Below are 26,477 nucleotides of genomic sequence, written 5' to 3' on the forward strand. Positions count from 1 at the left end.
CTAAGCTCGGGTCAGGCTTGGCCTGCAGCGTGGCCACCCCAGGGCCCACAGGGCGGCGCTCGGCTGCCGCGGCCCCCGCCCCCTGACTGCAAGGGGGGGCAGCCCTCAGGCGGGACCGAACTCCCGGAGGCGGAGCCCGCCGGGCTCCCCGCCTCCGCCCCATTGGCCAGGGCCGCCCGGCGTCACCGCTTCCGGCCCCGCCCCCGCGGGCAGCTGTGCCACACCTGGCTGCAAAGTTTCCTCGCCCGCCGCGACTCGTCCCGTCCCGTGCGTGCGAGCGGAGCCCGCGGGCGCGACTCCTCCTGCGGCGGCCTCCGCCCCTTGCCCCCGGGGATTACAGCAGGAGCGGCCCCGGGGCCGTCTGTGGCGTGGGCGCTGGCCCGGGGGAGGCATGGTCTGATCCGGAGCCCGGGCGCCGCTTTGGGTCCGTTGCAGCCGCAGCAGGCGGTGCCCGCGATGGCGCGCCAGGTGTGAGGGAGGCGCGAGAAGAGGTATGGCCCCCTCCCCGCCCCCCCCAGGTCCTTGCATGGGTCCGCTCCTGTGTCTCTTTCTCCCCCCCGCCCCCCTACATTCCGCCCCAGCCATGGGTTTTCCGTTCATGTGTCATTATTCAAAGTTGTGGTGTTATTCCCCCCCCCTCCCCACGCACGCACCTAAACACACACCTACGCACACTTGGATTGCCGGCCTGCGGCGTGGCTGTGTCCCCTGGGAGGGAACTGGCTGCACGAATAATGAAAAGCAGCGGCTGCTGGAAGGCCTGGGGCGCATTCGGGAGCACTCGGGGCGCTTGTTCGGTCCCGAGCCGCGGTGACCCTGACGATGAGAAGTGCATCTCCGCGTGTTCTGCGGGGCAGGGCTGTTAAACTTCTGGAGCTCTGCGGAGCCTTTCAGGTGGGCGCCTCTGATGGAGGCAGGGCGCAGTTCTCCATCCACCGAAGTTTCCCACCCCTCCTTTCTTCCAAGAGCGGCATAGGGTTTGGTGATGAGATGTTGCTTTAATTTTTCCAGTCTTGCTAGTGAGATCACTGTATATTTTCCCCTATAAGTAACTTAATTTTTTTTTTAATCTGTTCGATCTATCTGAAAAGTTGTGTGGAATCTGCAAAGCGCTGCTAAGACTGTCAGAGGTCTGGGGGGAGTGGAGAAAGGCACAGAAATGCCCATGTAAAATTGCGTTCTCTTTCTGTATACAAGCCTGGCTGGTCTGATCTCTTTGTTGCAGGGACCCTATCTTTGTTTTGTGTTTTGTACAGCGCCTAGCACTATGGGATCCTGATCCATAACTGATCTTTCCCTGTTTGGAGATGTCGAAAATAGGATTCTAGGTCACCACAGAACTGTATCATGTTCGTGGGGGTGGAGGGGCAGAAGGAGAGGCCCCGAGATAGAACAGCTGCTTCTGCTGGGCTGAGAGTATAGTTGGATAGGTTAACAATATTGCTAGGTGATCTGATGAAGTGAGCTGTAGCTCACGAAAGCTTATGCTCTAATAAATTGGTTAGTCTCTAAGGTGCCACAAGTACACCTTTTCTTGATCCATAACTGGGGCTTCTAGGCTCTACTGAAATAGGAATAATAATTCATGAGCCATAGGCCAAATTAATCTATTTTAGGCAACAACAGGATTGTTAGAGGAATGTATGCAATCATTGGGCCAAATGCAACCCCAGTGTAACTCTATTACCCTTTGCAGTCATTTGGTCCCTGATGATTTATCATAATAAGTGTACAAGTCCCTTTGTAAAGCATGCGAGCAGGCAGGGCTCCCTGCTCCAAACACCTGTTAATGTAAAGGTCTGATTCCTCAAGTCCAATGTGTGTGTGTAAAGTCCATTGACATCAGAGAGCATTCCCCATGCAGAGGGCTTGCAGAGTCTGACAAGTTCAGTGCAGCTACAGTTCAGCCACAGAAGAAGCTCTGAGGTATAGTCAATGAGAGGGGTCAGTGGAGGAGGATTTGCGGCAGGCGTGGGTTTGAAGGAGGGATTTGTAGGAAGACAGGCTATTTGGCACAAGGGAAACTGTTCCAAGTGTGGGGGTGTGGCTTGAGCGAAAGTCATTGCAAGCGAGTAGAGCTGGGAAATATGACATGGGTTTCCCTCTCCACCCAGTTATATTTGAGCAGATTACAGCACAGAATCACTGTAGAATCATGAGTTGTGCCATGTTACAACATACAGGTTGATGTTGCAGGAGAGTTTATTTTGCTAGCACCAAACTTGAGACAGACTGGGCTGGACTGAGAGACGATGTGTGAGGGGCTAGAAGTTCATGCCAATACGTAGGTGTGAGTCTGAGGAAATATAAATTGGTGTATTATGTAAATAGAATAAGGTGTATATCTCACCAGCTAGATAAACCTCTGAATTTGTCCCACCTTCACTGAGTTTTCTGATGAGGTCCTCTTCCTCCTTATGTTTTAAAAGGGATCATTATCTGGTGTTATTTTGCACATAGACCTGACCCTAGTTCATTGCAAGTCAGAGATTGCCTGCAGGAGGAGTTTTGCCTGAGTAAGGACAGAAAGCCAAATGCTCCCTTCCCCTTTTGCAAGTGCAGAGCAGAGGATGTGGCTGAGGATTGCGGAGCTGTGCAGTCCTAGAAGGAAGCAGGGTCCTGGAAGTATTGTAGAGGAACAAGACTTGGCCTCCGGCAGAGTTCCTAGGGTCTGTGAAGATTTTGGGTGATCCAAGGTTTTTTTCCTGGGTTAACCCACCTGCCTGGTCCATGGAGGACAAGGAGTAGCATCCTGGCTGAATGGGTGGTAACTTGCTGAGTTTCCAGTCCCCTATACACAGCTTGCCACAGCTCTAGGCGGGAGCTTAGTTTAGGCAAAGAGAAGCGTAGAACTGATGCCTAAGAGTTTCTGCATTCTCAAGTTCTGCAGGAGTTGAACTCCTCTGCAGCTTTGCAGATGCTTAGCTGTATTCATAAGGAATTTAGGGCTGAGGCGCTGTGTTATCCAGACCCCTGGATTTTATACTGGTTTCAGGTCTGCCCTGAGCCATTTGCAGAACTGGAGTTCATCTGTACAGTACTGCACAGTCTATTGCATTTACAGAGGCTTGATCACTTCTGAAAGAACCTCTGTTGGTGCTAGAATGCATGGTTGGGTTGGCCAGTCTGTTAGGTTGTGGATTTAAAGGCTCTTTTATATGTTTCATCTCTAAAATGGTTTCAGTGCCTTTAGGTTTTTCCATGCGACTTAGTTTCCCATTCGAAACCCACAGCCACACTGTGTAAACATCCTAATAGGAGGGCTTGGGTTTTTTCTTTCCCTTTAAGGCAGTGAGAGGAGGTGCATCCTCCCATACAGACACAGCCTGGAACCTGGACTCGGGGGACTGCCAGCCGGGCAAGTGGGTCTACTTTGCTAGTAGCCAGTAGATTAGGGTAAAGCCTAAGGAATGTGCTGCCTCCTCTATCCCGTCCAAAGTGCTCATGTTGTCTGCTGCTGACGGGCATTATTGTGTTGTTTGACAGGCTTGAAATAAGTCCTGAATCTGCACTCAAAGCTTGCCCCCCACCCCAAGGCAATGAGGTATGAAGGGTTATTCTACCTATCTGGGCCTCCCCAGGACTCTGCGTGCTGACTCTGGGGACACAGAGAAGAGACAGACTCACCCCTCCTTCCTACTCCTGTGCGGGTTAGCAGGACGCAGGGACCAGGCAGGAAGGGGTTAAGGGCTTTGAGTTCCAGTTGACTTGCCCCTCCACCCACGACACACCCTAGGTTCTTAACTCTTTACTGACCAGTGCTTGAAACCTGCTGCAAACCCCAGAAGGGGTGGGGTTTTAAAGCCACTCTTCTCCAGTGACTTCAGCAGCCTCTTGCCACCTCTGGGTGGGGGGGTTTCAAAGTGGGACCAGGATTTGGGTGTAATGTTGTCAAGCCTCGGTGTGAGTATACTCGGTCCAAGTATCTCAGTGTCTTTTTTCCCCCCACCTACCTCCCAGATACCTATTAAATTACAAACTTAGAACAAAAAAAAATGTACAGAATGTCTGCTGTGTACCACACAGATGGAAAAATCATTTATGTAAGGATGAAGAGTGGAAAATATGGAATTCAGCTTGGATACTTTTTATTTCTCTCTGAGACCTCAAACGCTATTCAGGCTTCCCAGAAAACTATACATGACCTACTTATCCTGAGTCTAGCGGTGTATGGATTTACTGTGAACCTCTGCTTTTTTTTTGTTTAAAGCAACACAAGATGAAATGACTAATCCTGCTGTCTTTGTGAATCCCTTAAGGAAAGCATCAAAGGAATAATATGGCTTGCAGCTGTAAGGCCTGAGTTACACGTTGTGGCCGAGCAGTTAGTTGGCTACAGGACTTCACACCTGCTGCTCAGCAGTGCTTGCCAGCCAAGCTTGTGTTTCTTTTGTTGCAATCATCTGTATTGAACAAGTGTCGGTTTTCAGAGCTCTCCACATGGCTTAAGTGCTGCCATAAAAAATAAGATGGCGGAAAGCTCTGTGTTCCTGCCGCCCACCCCCACACGACTTGACAGATATTTGAGCCTGCACCTAGTATTACATACTGTAAAGAGATCGGGATGGTGAGCCAATGGGATTGTCAGACTGGCTGACCTTTACTAAGGGGCTGTATAAGGAGTGGGAGTGGGGACGCCTGGATTCTCGTCTTGAGTGTGCCATTTAGTGACAGCTCTTCTGTGGCTTAGTTTCCCTCTCTTTAAAATGGTAATGGTGATACTTAGCACAGGGTGCTGCGAGGCTCAGCTAGAGAAAGTTGCAAAACGCTCTGAGATCCTTGGATGAAAGTCCCCATAGGAGTGCAAAATATTCTCTGTCCTGTAGAGTAAAATCTCTTCTATTTGTGGTCTGAGACAGTGCCCATGAGTGTGGAATCAGTGTGGCTTCTAGTGATGCCTAAAGCATTCTGACTGACTAAGTTGTATATAGAAAAGGAGTACTTGTGGCACCTTAGAGACTAACCAATTTATTAGAGCATAAGCTTTCGTGAGCTACAGCTCACTTCATCAGATGCATATCGTGGAAACTGCAGCAGACTTTGCTGCAGTTTCCACGATATGCATCTGATGAAGTGAGCTGTAGCTCACGAAAGCTTATGCTCTAATAAATTGGTTAGTCTCTAAGGTGCCACAAGTACTCCTTTTCTTTTTGCGAATACAGACTAACACGGCTGTTACTCTGAAATTTGTAAGTTGTATATGTGGTTCAGTCTCCATTCCTTTCCCTAGAAGGGAAAAGAAGATTCCTCTTCTGTTTGGGAGGGCAGTTGTCTGTGTTTGTTTGGGTGGTTTTTTTTTAATCTCTGCCTGCTCCTGTGGCTCTCTTAGAGTCTAACATTGCGATTGGACAACAGTGTGATGTTAATAATGCTCAACCACCAAATCACTGTGACCCCACTCTGACCTTTAGTAGTAATACAAGGACTTTAACTGGTTAAGACCTTTTAAATCGGTACCCAGGGCTGCTTCTGTTGGAGTCGGTGACAAAGTGCTGATTGCAGAAGTGCAGTCACCCTAGAGACTGGAGGGGCAGGGAGGCTGGCAGGAGTGCAAATGCTTGAACTTTGTAAGAACAATACGAGACATCAGTTGGATAGTGAGCAGTTGGTGGGGGACGTATGCTCCCCACTCCCCATTAGCTGCATCTATGGCTCACTGATTTCAGTGGGAGTAGGATTGGACCCTAGGAATGCAGCATGCAAATTGTCACATTTTATTATAAGGTTGGCCGAGCTGTGCCTGATGTCGCTCAGTGAGTTCCTTTCCTGGGGGAATACAGACAATCCTCATTGATACACACGGCTTGTTACTCGCAGGGCCAGCTGGGTGAACAGCTCCTTGTGCAAGGAGTCCCACTGAAGTCAACGGCAGTACTGGTGTGAGGAATTGCCCTGCTGTTGAGGGAAGGGCTTCACCATCTGGCCTTAAAACTTCCCACTGGCTCATCTTCCCCAGCAGCCGCGGTGGCAGGATCACAGATGCAGACAAGATGCTGGTGGCGGCTGGCATTTTAAGCACCATCTCACCTCGACCTGCTCTAAAAATGCTGGACGACGTGGTGTCGGGAGCCCGGTGTACAGTAGCACTACTGCTGTGGTACCACTAAAACAGAGACTGCAGCAGTAGGAAAACTTGGGGCAAAAAACAGTCTGACCTCCTTGTCCAGTTCTTACTCAGCAAATCGCCCTGGAGCAGTCCGGACGGAGCAAGGATTCCACACTGGGGCTGTCGTAGTTAGAATGAGGAGAAGTTTGTCAGTTGAATTTAAGCCCTCCCATTCTACATGCTGTGGACTGGGGAGATAGAGGTAGCCCAAGGAGGAGAAGCAGTGGCAGTGAGGAAGGAGGGTGGAGCTGAGCTGGGAGTTTGGCTCAGTGCCCCACGCAGCTGCCCAGGCTAGGTTCAACTGGTAGCGTGTGCAGAGGGTAGTGAAGAAGGACCTGATTCTGGAAAGGGTGGGGCCACATATGGTATTAAGCAGGCATGACACCCAGTAATAAGTGTATGCAGGATCAGGCCCTACGAAGGGATGGACAAATCTGCCCAGCCCCGGGAGGGGATTGGAGGCCAAATGATTCTGTCCAGGGACAGGCAGCCTGGAGTGTTTTATAGCCATTGGGGCATGGAAGTTGCACCTTTAAAATAAGGAAAGAGGGGAGGTGTCCATGGACTAGGCAATGTAGCTAGTAGTGTGAGATTTTCTAGTTGTTAGGAAAGGGGCATCTTATGATCCTGGACCTACCTGCTCTGGGAAAGGGGTCAGTGCTTTGACAAGTCCTCTTACAAACCTCACAGAACCCAGCACTGATGAAATGTGCTAGCCTGACGGTGGCAGAGAGGGAAGCCTCTGGAGTATCCAGAGACCAATAGGTCTAGGATGGGTAGCAGCTGTGCAAGCTTTCCCCACGGTGACCCTTACCCCTGCCCTGGAGGGACTGTTGTGTGAAGGTGAGTTGAGGTGCCACATCCCAGCCTTTGTACTTGGACCCTTGCTAGCACTCTTAGCTACTAGTTAGTCCCAGTTGGGGTAGGTCTGTTGGGGCCACTTGTTCACTGGGAGATTTGTTGAGACCTACCAGACTCATCATAGTACATGTAAGCTACTGAATAGTGAGTTGTTTTGATATTGCTGTGTGTGTTGGTTACACAGTGCAAGAGTAGTGCATGGCACTTGGCACACCATGGGTCAGCTACTCAGATGGTGTAAATCATTATAGCTCCTTTGATTTACACCACGACTTACACTGAGGATCTGAATCCAGACAGATTCCCTGCCCTAAGCAGCTTACAATGGAAGTTAGGACTAGAACAACCATGGGAGATGATAATGCAGAGATGTGACTGTCCTGGCTTTCAGAGGTGCTACCTCTCCTCTTACCCCCCACTTGGTCTCTGAGTACACTACAGGGGGCTAGTTTTTGATCTGTTAAAGTCCAATGAATTGAGGCCTGGTTACCTCCAAGATCATCTCTTGTGATCAGCAGAGGTGCTTGAGCTAACAGCCTTCTTTAAAAGAGAAAAGGTTGCTTGCTAGAAGAGAGTTCTTGATTCTGGAACTTGCCCTGATAACCTTTAGGGCATGCTACAAAGTCTTATTTTTCACCACTGCCCCCCGCACAGCCTCTCTGCAGGGGATGAGCTGGATGATACAGGTTGGCCAAATTGGAGATAGTGCCAATAAGCCTCCAAATCTGGGAACGTGCCACTCTGAGTGGTTTTTGCGGGCTGCTTAGATTGAACACAAACCATAGATGAGACACAGAGTCCTTAGGGAAAGGCCCATTGAATAAATCAATGCACAGATAGATAGTTGCCATTGTGCATGACCCAGATTCTGTCTTTGCATTTGCATGGTTCCCATGGACTTGCTGAATGTGCCCAGCCCTTTCTGTTTTATATTGTACGGGTTCCTATACCATGCTCATCAGTGTATATCTGAGTGCCTTCCAGCCGTGTAATGAGCCACGTGAGTAACATCTGTCCCGTGTTTGGTCTCTCCCCTACTGCCCAGGGGGAGAAGTACGTGCAGAGGTGTGTCTTGTTTTTCAGTTTTTAAATCTGTTTGCCAGGACGGAATGGAGTCTCCTAGCCAACCAGAGATGGTAGGGAGCGTTGCCTACACTTTTGTGGGAGCCCACGCCCCAACACACATGCCTCCAAAGGCAGCGTCTGTGGCAAATTTCCAGAGAGCTCAGCAGTGGGGACTGGCAGAAGCCCGCCCTTCTAAGCTGTGTCACTGAACATCCCCTCAACTTCCCCTCCCCTCTTTGGCCAGATTCAGGTGTGTCGTTGGTAGGCTATGAAGGAGTCCTCTTCTGCAGCCCCTCTCATTCAGAGATGGGAAGAGGGAAGACTTCATGCAAAGACGGACTGACCCCTGAGGGGCACAGGCAAAACGTCTGCGTATCTCTGCTGTTTATCTCTAGTTTGAGTCTGGGAAGCATCAGTAGATGGAATCTAGTTCTTTCTAAGCCCACGGTGTGGGAAGCTTATGGCCATTTGCCGCAACATTGCGGGGCTTGACAAATTTATGAGATCTTTGCTAGTCAGAAGAATAAATCTGCTAGCCAGGGACTGATTAAACAATAGTGTGTGAGTCGGGGGGCCACCGGTGAGGTTCATAGGTCGTGCCCTGTTGAGAGGCCCGTTTCACCAACAGCATCTGATGGGAAGGTGCTGAGATTCCTACAAGGCTGATGCCTCTGGTCTCTGCTTTTGAATCAGGTTCAGGCTAGCAGGAGTCTGGTAACGTGGAGCCATACTCCGGCTTGTGGAATAGGATATGGTATTGTCTCTTTCCTTCTCCTCCTCCCCATCCTTAGCCTCCCCTCTGTTGCTACTCTGCCTCTCCCCCTCGGCTGCTACGGAAGGTGATGTTTGGGTCTGGACTGGGTATGGACTTGGGTTTTGTGCTCAGCTTTGAGGGTAAATCGAGGCTAACGTTCAGGTCTGGCTATCCGGGTGAGGCTTGAACCAGCACCAGGAAATGACACTGCTCCCTGTTTAGGATCTATCCTGGAGCCAGAACTGATGGGGCAGGAATGGATCTGGGATGCTAGGGTATTTGGGCCAAAATTCTGTTTTTGTTTCTAAACAGATGGTCCAATTTGCTTTTTTAAAAATAAAATGTAGAGAATCCGTGTGTGTGTGTGTGTGTGTGTGTGTGTGTGAGAAAAGTCAGTTGCTTACCTGGCATTACCAAAGCAAGGAGATGTTGCTTCCCCTGACTCATGAAATGCACTTTGGCTCTTCTAAGAATGGGTGAGCTCATTATTTTGGCTTGGACTTGGCATCTGGTTTCCTTGGCAATCTTGGTGGGCGGGGAGAGGGGAGACTTCTAGGGAGGATGGGGCTGCAGGAATGGATTTCCAAAGTTGTTTCTTTGCATGAGTGTTGTGAAATCTTGGACTTGGCTAGGGTAAAACACAGAAGGTTTTGTGCATCACTAACTTTATGGAAAGGCTTGTAGATTTCAGATCTCTAGATTTCTTAGGGTTTGTCTACATTTAAAATACTACAACAGCACCCCTGTAGTGTTTCAGTGTAGACACTACCTATGCCGATGAGGAGAGAGTCTCTCTTGTTGACATAGGTAATCCACCTCCCCGCGAGGTGGTAGTTAAGTTGAGAGAAGAACTCTTCCATTGACCTTGTGCTGCCTACACAGAGAGTTAGGTGAAAAATCCACACCCCAAAGAGATATAGCTCTACCAATGTAAATTCCTAGTGTAGACCAGTGTGTCTTATTTATTGACGCTGTGTCTTACTCGGCAGGGGGCTAATACTAGATAACATGATGGAACTGGATCCCGTATGTTCCAAACAGTTGTTGTGATTTAGGCAATTAATTGAAGAAAGGTAGAGAAGCAATTTCTATTTCTTTATTTAGAAAATCTACCAATCGCAGATCATGCGGAAACAGCAAATAAAATCCCAGCAGTATGGATTCAAATAAAATGTTTGCTGAAATATGAGATGGCTGGTTTTAGCAGATTGTAAGAAGAAGCTGTATCAACACACAGTATGGGAGACTAGCAAAAGGATTTAGTTTATTTTCTGCAGTGTTGGGTTAGTACATTGCTCAGTTCCTTCTCTGTGAGTATATAAGGCCTGATTTTCTTTAGTGTAAATCAAAAGTGACACCACTGCAGTCAGGCAAGTTAAACTGGAGTAAGACTAGCATGAGAGGAGAATCAAGGCTATAATATTTGCATGATATTCTGGACTGTGAAGAGTCCCAAAATTCTTTATGAACCTTACAAACCGGATTCTCTTCAGCAGCCAGCGGACTGCAGCTACCTCTGGAGTGGAAGATCAGCTGGTTAACAGAGCCTAGCAACACATCTTAGGGCTGGAAGTGAGGCTAAAATAGGGAAAGAAGAAGTTAAAAATTACTTAGACAAGTTAGAGGTCTTTGTCATCAGGGCCTGATGAAATACATCCTACTCGAGGAACTGATTGAGGAGGTATCTGAGCCATTAGTGATCCTCTTTGAAAAGTTGTGGAAGATGGGAGAGATTCCAGAGGACTGGAAAAGGGCAAATGTAGTGCCCAGCTATAAAAAGGGAAATAAGGACAACCCAGGGAATTACAGACCAGTCATCTTAACTTTCTTAATCTGGAAAGATAATGGAGCGAATAATTAAGCAATCTATTTGTAAACATCTAGAAAATAAGTCAGCATGGATTTCTCAAGAACAAATCATGTCAAACCAACCTAGTAGCTTTCTTTGACAGGTAACAAGCCTTATGGGTTGGGGAGGGGGGAGGAGGAGGAAGTGGCAGATGTGGTACATCTTGACTTTAATAAGTCTTCTGATACTGTCTCGCATGACCTTCTCATAAACAAACTAGGGAAATGCAACCTAGATGGAGCTACTATAAGGTGCATGCATAGGTGGTTGGAAAACTGTTCCCAGAGGGTAGTTATCCGTGGTTCACAGTCAAGCTGGAAGGGCATATTGAGCAGGGTCCTGCAGAGATCAGTTCCGGGTCCGGTTCTGTTCAATATCTTCATCAATGATTTAGATAATGGCATAGAGAGTAAGCTGATAAAATTTGCGGATGATACCAAGCCGGGAGGGGTTGCAAATGCTTTGGAAGATAGGATTAAAGCTCAAAATGATCTGGACAAACTGGAGAAGTGGTCTGAAGAAAACAAGATGAAATTCAATAAGGACAAATGCAAAGTACTCCGCTTAGGAAGGAACAATCAGTTAAGACAAAATGGGAAATGGCTGTCTAGGAAGGAGTGCTGTAGAAGGGGATGGGGGGGGGGGGGCATAGTGAATCGCAAACTAAATATGAGTCAAGTGTAAAACCATTGTTTTAAAAAAAAAAAAAAAAAAAGCAAACCTAATTCTTGGATGTATTAGCAGGAGTGTTGTATGCATAGGCGCCAACTCCTGAGCACCCACGGGGAAAAAAATGGTGTGTGCTAAGCACCCACCAGCAGCCCCCCTATCAGTGCCTCCTACCCGCTGGTGGCCCCACCGATCAGCGTCTTCACCCTCTCTCCCAGCGCCTCTCCTGGCTGCAGATCAGCTGAGCCACAGTGTGCAGTAGGTGCTGGGGGAGGGGAGAGGATGAGAAGAGGCTGGGCAGAGTGGGGATGGGAAGAGGTGGGGTGGGAGCTTGGAGGAAGGGGTGGGAGCAGGGCAGGGCCTGAGGTGGAGCCAGAGGGGGAGCACTCCCTGGCACATTAGAAAGTCGGCACCTATGGTTGTAAGCAAGACACGAGAAATAATTCTTCCACTCTGCTCTGTGCTGATTAGGTCTCAGCTGGAGTATTGTGTCCAGTTCTGGGCGCCACATTTCAGGAAAGATGTGGACAAATTGGAGAAAGTCCAGAGAAGAGCAACAAAAATGATTGAAGGTCTAGAAAACATGATTGAAAAAATTGTTTGTTTAGTTTGGAAAAGAGAAGACTGAGCAGGGACATATCAGTTTTCAAGTACATAAAAGGTTGTTATGAGGAGGGAGAGAAATTATTCTCCTTAACCTCAGAGGATAGGGTAAGAAGCAATGGGCTTAACTTGCAGCAAGGGTGGTTTAGGTTGGACATTAGGAAAAACTTCCTGTCAGGGTGGTTAAGCACTGGAATAAATTGCCTAGGGAGGTTGTGGAATCTCCATCACTGGAGATTTTTAAGAGCAGTTTAGATAAATGCCTGTCCGGGATGTTCAAGGCTAGGTAATATTTAGTCGTGCCGGGGAGCGGACTAGATGACCTCTCAAGGTCCCTTCCAGTCCTATGATTATGAAGATGTCTTCCCAGGGGCAATTCTAGGTAGATAGAGTGCAACTGGGATATATCCAGACCATTGGGTTTAGCGCTCCTGTCTCTTGCTGGAGATTGAAAAATGGTGGCAGCATTTAAACCATGCTTGAGGTAGGGCTTGTAAAGATCCATGTATGTTAGTGTTTGATGCCAGGTAGTGTTGCTAATCAGCATTGATGGAAATCTTCTTCTGTGCATGTATTCTGCTAGCCCTTTGTCTGTGGCTAAACATCCCAGGTATGACTGGTAGAAACATGCCCAATGTGTTGGTGAAACTCTGGCTCTCTACTGAGTACAGGAGATCCTTTGTGGAACAGCAGAAACACAGCAAGGTAACTGGCCAACCAGCAGGCAAGGAGTTAACAGTGAACAATGTTACTGAACAGGTTTATATTTACTTCCTTGTGATCCTAAAGATGAGAGAATTTCAAAATCTGACTGCATTTGCCATCAAAGAATGAGGCTTCCTTTTCATGCTTAAGTGAATATCATGCAAGACAGGAACAGCTGACTTGTTATCTCAGCCTGGGCAGTGAGTGGAAAGCAAAATTTTTGTGCCTTAAAAACTGGCACGGCCAGATTCTCAGCTGGTATAAATTGGTGTAGCTCATTGAAGAGACTGGTACTATATTCACTTACATCAACTGGATCTGGGTCTGAAGATGTTGCCTTAAAATACACTGCTCAAGAAGAACACTTAAGAACATAAAGCTATCTTTTTAAATCCCCCAAATTGCTTTTTAAGCTGAGGTTTTTCATGGCTGCCCCCAAATATATAGTTTTTGAAAAATATGAGGATCTCGGTGATTTACAAATCTTGTTGAATTAAGCCTCGCAATAACCTAGTGAAGGAAAGAAGTAAAATCTTGTTTGGCAGCTGCTGTTCATTTGTATTGTGGTAGCACCTACCAGCCACCGCCACGAGCAAGGCCTCATTGTGCTCGGTGCAGCACAAACCCAGTACAGAAAGAGGGTCCCTGCCCCAAGGAATTTACAATCCAAGCTGTTCCTGTGTTCTTCCAATCCTGGGAATATTTTCACCAGTTAAAAGCATTTTAAGTGCTTTATTTGTGCTCGGAGCACCCAAGCTGGCTGGCTTCTTGAAAGCTGTGGAGTCCGGTGTCACATACACTGGTGTAAATATAGAGTAACCCCAATGAAGTCAGAGTTACAAGCGCATGATGCGTTGCAGCCCTCTTGTATCACCTATGTGACTAACCCTGTTGGGCTAGACCCTGAGCTGTGGCCGAGGAGAAGGAGGTGGATAGGGTTGCAAAAGTGGTTTCGAGCCACCTGTGTGCTCCCCCAATCCAATGTAGCACAGCCCCGGGGCCCAGATCCCTTCTATTCTGTTCTGGCACTTACTAGGTTATGAAGAGCATATATCTGAGTGCTTCATGCCAGCAGCCTCTGGCCCCAGTGGACCATCCTGGCAGCCCGAGATCACTAAGACGCAGGGATATCCAAGCCACACTCCCTTACCCTCCCTGCAGTCAGCATGGCCAGGGCATCAGTGTAAAAGTTACTGTGCCAGCTCTCTGCCACCCAAAATTCTGATCTAGAGCCCTGAAGCGGAACCCGGAACCTGTGAGTTCCACAGGACCCACTGCCATAATAGCAGGAGCAGGTAACATGTACTTTGCAGGCAGGAATAGATGGGGGGAAAAAACCCAGACTGCAGTAATTTGTGGAAAACACTAAATCTCTCGTCAGTTTGTCCTAAATAGAATTTCAGCAATGGAAAGCAAGTCCCCGTCCCTCCCACTTTTTTTTTATAAAGGTTTTAATACTTGAGTGAGGATAGAAAGAGATTTGATGTCTTATTAACAGGCATTCAAGTATTTTTCAAGCAAGATTTGTTTTATTGGTAAAAATTCTGTGGGTTTTTTAAAAATAATATAAATATATATATGCCAATGGTGGGTGGGTGTGTTTTCTTTTTATAGTAGCATAGGGGAATCTGTGTCTCTTGCGGGATCTAAGGCTTTTGCGGGTGGGAGCGAGATAAAAATGCAAGAAATAATGTGGGAGTGGGATTAAAAAAAAAAAATAGTCAAGCGCAGAGCTCTCGTCTAACCCTGAGATGGCCAGGTAAGCCAGTGCTTTGCACTGGTAGCGCAGTACAGGGCTGTTCTAATCCAGCCCATTGGGTTTCATTCAATTTCACCTCCATTGAAATCAATGTGCCTGATTTCTCCACTGCCCAGAATCTTGCATAGTTATTTACACCTGGACAAAGTAGGTGCAGACCACTTACCTAATCAGAAGGGTAATGTTTTTACACCCACTGTACCTAGATATAAATGACCTACTCAAAGGGCAGGGGAAATGGAGGATCAAGGCTGTAGAATTTCAGAACAGCCAGGAAGTAAATACAACCTCCCATGCTAATGACACTCACAGGTTTGAGGCAAAGTTCTCCTTTTTTAGAGCCTTAAACCTACTGGGAAGTACATAATAATTAAAACAGAAAATCCCAACTCCTGCAAACCTTACTCAGATGAGTAGTTTTTACAAGGGTGGCTAGTTGTATGACCGAAGTTTAAAGGATCAGGGCCTACCTTGAGATTTTTAAGCATAAAAAAATACACAAAGCAATGGCCAGTCCCATTCTAGGTGCTCATTGTACTGAATTGAACAGGCTGGGTGTCGGTGTGCCATTACTGGACCGATTCAGAAATATTCAACTGTGTGCTGCAGGTGATCTGTGGCTAGCAACTAAAGCAGATTCTTAAGGGATTAAGTCCTATGCTTTTTGCTGCTGCTCTTTTGCTGCTGCTGTGAAGTTGTGAGTGGCCGTGGCCTGCAGCATAGTTACAATAGTGAAGACCACCGATATTTTGTCATATAAATGGATTAAACTGAATATGTCTCATACAGGCTGAGAAGTACACATAGGGTCTCCTGCTTGCAAATCGGAGAGGACCATATCTCTCACTAACTCCAGTTCTGCTCAGCAATCCTACTCCTGTTTCCAGCAATGTCTCTCCCTAGTGTACCGTCCCCGATCCTGTATTCCTTACACGCTCAGAACTCCCACCGACTTCAGCGGGAATGAAGTTTGTGCACACTTTAGCATGTGGCTTCTTGAACATTCTAGGAATAAACTAATTTTGATGAAGTAGGTGGCTTTAAAAAATAGAAAGCCTTTCAATAGTGAAGGGTCAGCTAAAGCTAACTAGCCATGTGCCTGGCTGGCCCAGATTCCATTTGGTGTGATCTATGATGATGGTATATGAAGGCTCTCGAAGGACACGGTGGAAAGGTGCTAGTGGAAAAGCTGTTGCTATGACAAATGGCTCAGTGCTGGAATTCGAACTGTCAACTTTGAAACTATCAACACTACCTCATTTATTCCCTTGCTTAGAATGCTGAACGGCCGTAGGGCCTCTTGTTTTAATTTTTCCTCCTTACTGACGTGACCAAAAAAAAAATTGTAATTCCACAGTCTGAGCTGGCTCCAGCGAGGTGCCAAAAACCCTCACTTCCCACTGATGTCAGTGGTGGTGGAGTGTAGGACTGAACCATGCAGGACTGAACTCACTAGCATTTGTACAGAAGGGGGCTGATACAGGAAAGAACTTGGGCATATGCCTAACTCCCACAATAGGATTTATGTGCATGCCTAAACTTAAGCACTTGCTTATGAGCATTCTTGCATCAGGATTTTCCATTGGGTTTTTGCAGTAGTGTAGCTCAATTGGCTTCATTGGAGACCCACCTAGTTTACACCCGTGTAAATGAGATTAAATTTGAGTTTAAAAGCCTTGCCTGCAATATAGATAGTAATCAGTGGCATAAACAAGCGATAGTTTTATACTGATTGTTCAACCACTAACCGTGTGTGCCCTCACGGGTGATGCTCAACCAACTGAAGGGCCCATTTTGCATTGCATGGACTTCGACGCACAGTTTAATCTTGTCTGTCTGTTATATAACTACTTGGAACCTGGAAAATAATCCTTAGAACTGTACTTGTCAAAGCACAGTACAAAGAGTAACTGACCAATTCTCACCTCTCTCTAAGTGGCCTAGTTTTTCAGAGGTGCTAAGTACCTGCTGCTCCCATTGACTTCACTGATAGGACTTATGGGTGCTATTCAGAGCCTCTGAAAATCAAGGACTCTCTCCATCTATTACATTGGGCTTTGGATCAAGCTTTTACTGAGGTATTTGAACATGTCTAACACTAGGCAGCCTGACAACATGTAGCCTTAGTATCTCTTAAGAGTAGAATGATGGCACTTCTAGGGCATTTTTAAACACAAAACTCCATGTCTTTTGTCCTGGGAAAAGGTCTATAAAGGGTTTATGATGGGGTTCCCTTCCTCCCTGCCCACCCAATTTCTGAGCTCAGTTCAGCTATGTTGGCATTCGCGTCCTAGAGAAGCATTCAACATGTAGCCAGCACATTGCACGGCTTCCTGTGTTTGTATGGGCAGCCTGCCAGAAAGCAAGGGCACTCTCTCCTGGCGCTGTCACTGGCGTTGCAGAAGAAAATGGAAACCTTGGTGAAATTCATCCTTTGGGTTAGTGAGACACTTTCCGGAGTATCTTGATTATTTAAGACCCTTTGTTTGCTGCCAGAGCTTTAAATCGAGCCCAGGAAGGAAACCCTCGGAGTGCAGTTTCCCCACCATATACCCTTGGGGTCTCAGTGCAAGACGTCAGTCCCCGGAAGGGAGCAGAAGTGATCTCCTTGGGTCCTTTTTGTCTGCTGAAGGAAACGGCCCTCCTTCCTCCCCGAATCACATGGTCTCCAAGTACTTAGCCAACAAATAGGGAGAGGGAGCATTCTGAGTGGTTAAAGTACAGGACTGGGAGTCAGGTGATCGCTAGAGGACGGTTGAATTTGTAGTTAAGGCCCTGGTTTGGGACATCTAGGTGTGGGACATACTACAGTCACAGGAGCCATGTAGCTGAGTACCTCCCACCCTTTTTAATATATTGATCCTCACCCTTGTCAGGCAGGGCGGTGCTGTTATCACCATTATATGGAAGGGGACCCAAGGCCCAGATTGGTTAAGTGACTTGCCTAGATCACACAGGAAGTCTGTAGCAGAACAGGGAGTTGAACCTAAGTCTTCTGAGTCTGCTAACCACAGGACCATCCTTTCTTTCCAGGAGATCTAGGTTCTGTTCCTCACCTCTAGTGCAGTGTCCTCGAGCAAACCGTTTTTAATCTATCTTGTTCTTAAATTGCCTGGCCGTAGCATGGAGAGAATAATACTCCTTCCATCACAGGGCTTTTGTGAGAATAAATTCATTGAGGCTGATGTGGTGCTTAGGTACTACCTCAGTAGATCTGGTACCCCAGAGAAATGTGGTCAGTAGATGAGGCCCTAGACTGGGGCTCAGATGCTATGGATTCACTGTCTGACTTCGGGCAAGTCCCTTCAGTGTCCCCCATCACTAAAGTGGGGATAACAATCCTTACGCCCTTTTATCAGAACACACATATCTGGATGAAATGTGCTATGTATTATCTGCATTCTGTTCCTGGCATTGCCATGGATTGTCTAGATGGCCTTGTGCGAGTCACAGGCCGTCGCTTTTAAAAGCAGCTCCTGATTTTGGGTGCCTGGTATTTTGACCAGAGGAGCCTCAAGCAGAGCATGTGAAAAATTCCAACGCCCACAACTCTTGCTGAGGTTAGTGTGGGAGTTGTGGTGCTGAGAGCCTCTGACAAGCAGTCCCTAGGGGTTCTCCAATTGGGTACTCAAAAATGGAGGCATCCCAAAATGCCTACTCACTTCTCGGCCTCTCTCTGCTTGTTTACCCATCTGTAAAATGGAGAGCACATTCCCCATAGGCATGTTGGGAGGCTTCTTTCATTCATATTTGTAAAGCAAAGCATCTTGGGATGGATGGCAATGGACAGTGTGACGATTGCTAGACTAGGTTACCTGCCCTCCCTAGAGTTTCAAAACATCTCATTAGGTAAAGCTATCCTGGAGCACTGATAGTTCCAAATAGCGTCTGCAGTGGTTGGGTGCTTGGTATAGCCACTTCTGTGACATGTGTTGCCTCCTTAGCCTGTAACCTTCCATTCTGACGGACCATTGAGGTATGTGCGGTACTGGGTCAAAGTGTGTTCTTTTCTTTTCGTAACTTGTAGACCATGCTGAGTTAACGTACTGTATGTGTCTACTGGGTCGTGCTCGCGTGTCCCACGGTTCCACCCAGGCTTGGTGTTTAATCATATATGGCATATTCTTGTTATGTTTCTTCATATGCCAAAAGCAAACTGATACTTTGAGACTGAAGGGTCAAGAGGACCTATTTTAGGTCAAGAGGAGAACAAAAATTAGTCTTGATGAAAGAGCAGAATCTGTGTGTCTTCTATAGTAATCTGTGATGGGATGAGCATGCAGCCTAGCTGTCCATCTCAGCAGACAGCAGAATACTCCGTAGCATTGCCAGGTGTCCGGTTTAACATCTGGTCAAAAAGGGACCCTGGTAGCTCTGGTCAGCACCGTTGACTGGGCTGTTAAAAGTCTGGTTGGTGAGGGGCCGGCAGGCTCCCTACTGGGCTCCCTTGGGCTCACCGGAAACGGCAACATGTCCCTAGGCACAGGGGCCGCCACGTAGGCTCTGTGCGCTGCCTCCTCCCCAAGCTCCGGCTCCGCAGCTCCCCTTGGCTGGGAACCGCAGCCCGAGGGACATGTTGCCACTTCCGAGGAGCTGCCCGAGGTTAGCGCTGCCAGGTGCCTGCATCCCGAACCTCCTCCCATGCCCCAGCTTGGAATCCCCTCCCACGTGGACCCCTTGGCCCCAGCCTGGAGCCCCCTTCTGGACTGCATCGCCCCCCCCCTCCCCCAGCCCAGAGCCCATACCCCCTCCCATGAGTGAGCGAGTGAGGGTGGAGGAGAGCGAGTGCCAGAGGGAGGGGGGATGGAATGAGCAGGGGGTGGGGCCTTGGGGAAGGGGTGGGGCAAGAGCGTTCGGTCTTGTGCAGTTAGAAAGTTAGCAATCCTAATACTTAGAGATTTAAAGATGCAGCATGCAAGAGCAGAGTCCTACGAGCAAAATACACCACATTTTTGCCATCGGCATTTAACAAATGATTTTTCTCTCATTTACTTTCATGTAAATCTGGCTTAACTCCGCTACAGTTGATATTGCAAACATGAGAAGAATCGCTCCTGTTCTTTGGTAATTAACTGTTGATCAGCATGTGTGCCATGAAGTGTTTTTCCTTGTTTTGCAAGAAAGAATTAAAAACAAAACAACAAAAACCCCATCTGACTCATGCCAGTGTCTTTTTCAAGTGTGCTGAGCAAGATGCAGCCGCCAACAGTCTGACCTGTCTGACCTTTCCAGTCAATTGGAAAGGAACATGGTGATCAACCCAATCTGAACAGACTAGAGAATTGAAACTGTAGCTCACTAAAACGGATGCTGTTGTAAGATACAAAATGGGATGCCACCAAGAGGGACTATTGATTTAGGGGGAGGAGGGTGTTAATGAAGGATGACTGTGTTAAAAAAGGAAGATGGCTGGCGTGAGAAATCGTTTGCAGTATTTGAGCTTTTCCTCCAAGTCCTGTCAGCAAGATATTGAAGAAGGGAAGAGAAAGTGGGTCAGTTAACAAACGCACTGATCTTGTGAGATAACATCAGATACTGAAAGTTGTTTGCTAACTGAGAGCAACTACCGCTGAGGCCATGTTCTTTCTTTCAATTGCTAAGAGCCTATTGTCTTAAATGAGGATTGTTTCAGAGTAGCAGCCTGTTAGTCTGTATTCGCAAAAAGGAAAGGAGGACTTGTGGTGCCTTAGAGACTGACAAATTTATTTGAGCATAAGCTTTCCTGAGCTATTGTGACTGCCAGCTCTCCACCCCCAGCCTCACACGTTCTTGTCAACTGCTGGAAATAGCCCACCTTGATTATCACTACAAAAGGTTTTTTTTTCCTCTCCTGATGGTAATAGCTCACCTTACCTGATCACTCTCGTTACAGTCTGTATGGTAACACCCATTGTTTCATGTTCTGTGTGTATATAAAATCTCCCCACTGTATTTTCCACTGAATGCATCCGATGAAGTGAGCTGTAGCTCACGAAAGCTTATGCTCAAATAAATTGGTTAGTCTCTAAGGTGCCACAAGTACTCTTTTTTTTTTTTTTTTAGGTTTCAGGGAGTCACCATCACCCCTCTTTTCCTTATGGCTAGATGGGGCGGGGTGGGGCGGGGCAGGTCTTGAACTTTTTAGACGATGAGTCTCAAAACCCTTCTGTTGTAACATAAGGTCGCTGTATGGAAATGGCTGAGACCCACTGACCTAAGTTATAAGCTCTTCAGGGCAGAGATAGTGTTTGTAGAGCATCTAGTACAATGGAGCCCTGATCCGCGAATGTGGGATTGCTAGGAGCGATTGAAGAAATAATAAGACCCTTCTGGAATTTCAGCAAGTGCAAACTGCAGCTGTCCACATTCATAGTAGAGACCATTGCCGCACAGCCACGTTACACCCATGTACTGGGTATTCATCGAGCTACTGAGCCTGATCCCATTCAGATCGATGGGAGTCTTTCCACTGATTTCAGCGGGTACTAAATGAGGCTCATAAAGCCCCATATTGCTTGGATCGTAGCGTTCTTAGAGACCAGGCTGAGATGGTCAAAACTGGGTAGGGGATATGGATGCCTACTTCCCATTAATTTCATTGGGAGTTGGGCATCAAAATCCCTTTGATAAGCTCAGCTCACAGGCCTGATTCTGCATTCTGTTACATCAGTTTGGTGCTGTTTTGGAGGCAATGGAATTACATCAGCATAGAATTGGTGCCCTAAAGTAGAGATGCAGGCTCTAACTCTCTCTCTGGGACCATTTCTGGCCCCCATGAGAAGTGAAAGTTGGGAGGTGCTCTCACTGAAATGTCATTGTCAGTGTCTGATCAAAAAAGACTTTTGGAAGGATACAAAAAGCTTTGTGGGGACACTTTTTTGTATCTTGAACAAATTTAATTCAGAATGGGAATTTTAGTGTGTGGGTTGCTGTATGTATTTTTTTTTAAGTGCCCATCTCCCCTTTTCCTGTGGAGAACAAGAGTTAGAGGGGGGGGGGAATTCCTGAAAGACACCTGCCCCTCCCTCCAAAATAAAATTTCAAATTGAAATGAATAAACCTTTTTTGATTTAAAAAAAAAAAAACCCTAAAAAGTGTTTTTGGTTTTGTTTGTTTTTATGGGGAGAGGGAGATGACCATTTTATTTATTATTTTTTTTGCAGACTATCTTTTTTTTTTTTTTTTTTTTTCAGTGAGCCTTAGTTGGGAGTGCCTCCATTCCAGTCAGTGGGGATATTCTCAATTTCCCCTGATGTAGCTCACATCTGCACTGTACCCCTTCTGTGACATCTACACAAATATTCATCTGAGGGCACAATCTGGCCCTATGTGAAAGCGAAAAAAAAACAACAACAAAGCAGCATTCTTCATCGGCATTAGGCTTTCTTCCTGAGAAGTTCTCTTTCTGAGCCAATTACAAATCTTCCAGATCCTCAGCTGGTGTAAATGGATTGAACTCGATTGATGTCAAAGGAGCTGTGCCAGGTTACACCTGCTGAGGATCTGGTTCATGTGTACGTAGTCGCTTTAGCATTTAAAGTGTGCGTAACTGAGCTGCTTCTTAGAAGCAGCCTTTTTATGAGTCCCACTTAAGTGTATAATTAGCGTTTGTAAATTAGTTCAGTTTGGTTGGCCATTCAGGGTAACCATTTCCGTGTAACAAATGAAAGAACTCTGAGAACTAAATTGTACATTATGAAAGGTATAATGCAAGCGAAAAGCCCAGCATGTGTCAGACCTGTGGCCTGAAACATCACTTGCCTTAGTTTATTTGTTCCTTTTTGTTTTTCATCAGCCTTGACCTGAGAGGTCCTTGGAATTTTTCATTCCTGTTGAATCTAGAGACCGGGTCTGCCTTTTGTTATCTATGGCTCTGATTTCCAGAAATTACTGATCTCTGTGGAACCACAAGAGCTGTCTCATACACCAATGTGAGTTAGTTATTACTCTTAAGTTACTAAAGTTATTATTACTAACCATTCAACCAAAGTTAATGGAGTTACACTAGCGTAAGAGGAAATTCAGGCTGAACATAATTTATTGGAACAGTTTCTACTACTTCTCTTATAAATATGCACGCAGAGGGGGGAAGTTCAATGGTTTGGAAAAGGCCATGACTTGACAGTGATATAATGTCCTTTGTCTACTGTTGCCTGTTAAAGCTCTCACTTTATGCCCACAGTGTGAAGTAGTCAGCAGGGTGGTTTATGTACTGGGTTTCTCTATCTGAGTCACTGAAGCCATAGCTTTGATTTCTGGTAGAGTTGCGTCATTCTCTGGAGGAGGTAGATGGAGTCCCATGCAGTTGCAATGTGTGTGTCATTTGAAACATGTCATTTTAAAAACAAAGCATCAGTCCATCTGAAGTAGCACATTTGAAATTTTTGTCATGTGTACTTCCAGGTAGCTAAGAGCTTGAATGGTTAAATACAAGCAAGCAGGCTGCCCTGGTGCAAGCAGGCTGCTAAGGGTATGTCTACACTACGAAATTAGGTTGATTTTATAGAAGTCGTTGTTTTAGAAATCTGTTTTATATATTCGGGTGTGTGTGTCCCCACAGAAAATGCTCTAAGCGCATTAAGTGCGTTAACTTGGCGGAGTGCTTCCACAGTACCGAGGCAAGCGTCGACTTCCAGAGTGTTGCACTGTGGGTAGCTATCCCACAGTTCCCGCAGTCTCCGGAAGTGAGATTCAAAAGTTCGCAGTTCTTTTCCTGTCTACCTGGCCAGTGAATCTGAGTTGAGAGCGCTGTCCAGAGCGATCACAATGGAGCACTCTGGGATAGCTCCCGGAGGCCAATACCGTCGAATTGTGTCCACAGCACCCCAAATTCGACCTGGCAAGGCCGATTTAAGCGCTAATCCACTTGTCAGGGGTGGAGTGAGGAAATCAATTTTAAGAGCCCTTTAAGTCGAAAAAAAGGGCTTCATCATGTGGACGGGTGCACATCATGTGGACGGGTGCAGGTTTACATCGATTTAACGCTGCTAAATTCGACCTAAAGTCCTAGTGTAGACCAGGGCTAAGCTATACACATGCAACCTGATCTGTGAGCCCAACTGAAATGCTTTATCTTGTAACCCTGTGTCATGCAAATAATTCTTTCTTGTGTGAGTAATCCCACAGAGGTCAGTGGGTTTGCTCATATGAGTCAGGCTTGCAAGACTGGGCTCAGTTTGCATGCAGACGTTCAGTGCTGAAGAAAACATAGACCTACAACCCCCAAAAGCCCATAACTCCATGCTCAAAAATACAGGTGCATCATTTTGGGCTCACCCATCTGGAAGCAGCTTTGGAAAACATGAGCAGCATGTTCCATGAGAGAACGAATTTGCACCAGTGAGCTTTGCCAAAATGTACTCCCTTCCCTGAGTGTAGCACAACCTGCTGTGCGCCAGGCTGCTGCCCTCCACCCCAGAGGTGGCTGCATTTCCATGAGGCTGTGTGCACTGTAGTTTGTAGAACAAAACTAGATTGTTATAGGTATTAGGCTGGAAAGAAGATATACATTATTAACAGGGAGGGTAATTAACCACTAGAACAATTTACAAGGGTTGTGGTGGATTCACAATCCCAGGCAATTTTAAAATTAAGATTGGATGCTTTTCTAAAAGATCTGCTCTAGGAAACTTTCAGGGAAGTTCTCTGGCCTGTGTTACACAGGAGGTCAGATTAGATGAGCGCACTGGTCCCTTTGGGCCTTGGAGTTGTGAAACCTGCAGAATTGTTATACTTTTCATTGTTTGACTTTCTCTCAAGCCACTCCTGCAGGTTGTATAAATATACGTTCATGTTGTTGGATGTTAAAGTTAGCACCATTTCTCCATTCATCGCTGCTGTTTTGAACACTGCCCCAGCCCTGGCCCCCAAAGCTTATGAAAATAACATTTACAATAATATTTTTAACAGTTCCGTAGTATACAAAACTCCAGCATCCTGGCAGGCTGCCCGGAAACTTTTGGAAAGTTAATGTTGTTGACTCTTTAAAAGGAGAGATGATTTTTCCGCTTGACTCCTTTTGCTTGTTAAGCTCTCCAGGCCCAACGTGTTGCTCCCTGCTGCTTGAAAAACAAGGAAAGTCCAAATTTTAGCAAAGTTAGTTAGGGTGGTTTTCTAACTTGGCCACATTTCGGGGGGGACCAGTGATTTGTATGTGGATTAATTACACCGTTTCAGCGTATATATGGGCTAAGTTCAACATGGAAAAAGAGGGTGAAGCTCCTCTTGGAGATCTGTGGCCGGCATGCAGTGGTGCAGTAAATAATTATTTGTATTGCAAGTAGTGCCTAGAATCTCCAACTGAGTTTGAGGCCTTGGTGTACTTGGTGCATGCCCACCCCGGAAGAAGAGATGGTCCCAGCCCTGAAGAGCTGATGATCTAAATAAACGAGACAAAGGGTGAGTGGGAAAGTGTTGCTAAGAGAGAGATGCAAGTGACACACTATTGCAACACGCACTAGTTTGATGTTCACTCGGGGCCTGATCCTGCACTTTCTCCTATTGGCCTCCGTGGAAATTGGTGGTGCTTGTCCCCTTGCAGGAAACATCCAGCCCCTTGTGAAGTCAAGCCCTGGGTGTGCAAAATGGTCACGATTCTGATGTCCGCTACAGTGCAAATCCAGAGTTGTTGCATCTAAGCCAGGGCTCACCATTGTGAAGTTACTTCTGGTTCACACTGAGCTGAATCAGACCCTCACATATTGCACCAGGGGCTGAAGGATGGTGGTTTACGACCACAGTGTTGCTGAAAAGCTGACCCTTCCCTGAGCTGAAGGAGGGAAGAGTTCACGCTGCTGTTGCTTTTACTGCTTGGCAGGAGGCTTTTCTCCAAGGCTGGGTTATAGGCCAGTAGTTTGTGAAGTGTGCTGCAAGAGATTTACAGTGCAGGCAGCATTCACTGGTCGTCGGAACGGTGCAGTGGGAGTCAGGAGACCTGGGGTCTATTCCAAATGCTAGCTGACTTTGTAAAAAAAAAAAACAAGGAGTACTTGTGGCACCTCAGAGACTAAAATTTGTTTGGGCATAAGCTTTCATGGGCTAAAACCCACTTCATCGGATGCATGCAGTGGAAAATACAGTAGGAAGATATATACACGGAGAACATGAAAAAAAGGCTGTTGCCATACCAACTGGAACGAACACCTTCTTGTCAACTGTTTGAAATGGGCCATCCTGATTATCACTACAAAAGTTTTGTTTTGCTCCTGCTGATAATAGCCCACCTTAATTAATTGGTCTCGTTACAGTTGATATGGCAACACCCATTTTTTCATGTTCTCTGTGTATATATATCTTCCTACTGTATTTTCCATTGCATGCGTCCGATGAAGTGGGTTTTAGCCCACAAAAGCTTATGCCCAAATCAACGTTAGTCTCTAAGATGCCACAAGTACGCCTCGTTTGTTTGTTTTGTGCTGTTACAGACTAATACGGCTACCCCTCTGAAAGCTGACATTGTGTAACCTACCAGCACTTGAAAGCTCTAAGGAGGGACTCTGGTGAGAGGTCTGGGGAAATACATTGGAATAGGAGAGATGTGTAAAAGGCCACTGTAAAATAGTAATATTGTGCTAAAAGACAGGGATTGGGTGCTCCTCAACTGGGACAGCTAGAATGTATTGCTGGGAATCTGGCCAAAAAAAAAACAGAATTTGCAATCCAATTCTAAGGGCATCCATTTTCATAGTTAAAAAAATGTTAAAGTAGAAAACATGAAACCCATATATGTTTGCATTGCTATTTACTCCATTGCACATGGATGCTGGCTTGTTATTGTAGGGTTGCTTGTGAAAACTAAACTGTGGGAGCTTGATGGTTTGTATTCGAGGAAAGACTATATAAAACATACATGTAATTTCTCAAAGGGAAAGGTCACAGGATCACATTTTCAGGCATACATCTGAATGAGTTACTTGCATGCGCAGGTGTTGTACAAATTGCGTATTTGCATGGGCAGATGTCCAGTTGTGTGTCTAGCTGACCATTCAGACAGATGACAATGCTTTACATGCAATTGTGGTACTTGTGTGCACAAACTAGGCACACAACTTCATTTCTGAAAGTGTGACATGGAATTTGAAAACAGAAGCAAAAAGGAAGTACCCGTACATACTTGATCATAAGCCGG

General features: G+C 46.5%; 1 protein-coding gene across 3 annotated transcripts in view; it reads left to right on the forward strand.

Moving 5' to 3' along the window:
• The first annotated feature begins 234 nt into the window (after positions 1–234).
• Positions 235–26,477, forward strand: part of LOC311517250 (mitogen-activated protein kinase kinase kinase 3-like) — a 122,031-nt gene continuing 95,788 nt past the window's right edge. For all 3 annotated transcript variants that reach the window (XM_084621955.1, XM_084621956.1, XM_084621957.1), the window contains exon 1: positions 235–491. The gene's annotated coding sequence lies outside the window, so the exon portion shown is untranslated. The remainder of the gene's footprint in view (positions 492–26,477) is intronic.

Source organism: Lepidochelys olivacea, assembly GCF_965140295.1.
Source record: "Lepidochelys olivacea isolate rLepOli2 genome assembly, chromosome: 2".
In the NCBI taxonomy this organism is placed as follows: Eukaryota; Metazoa; Chordata; order Testudines; family Cheloniidae; genus Lepidochelys; species Lepidochelys olivacea.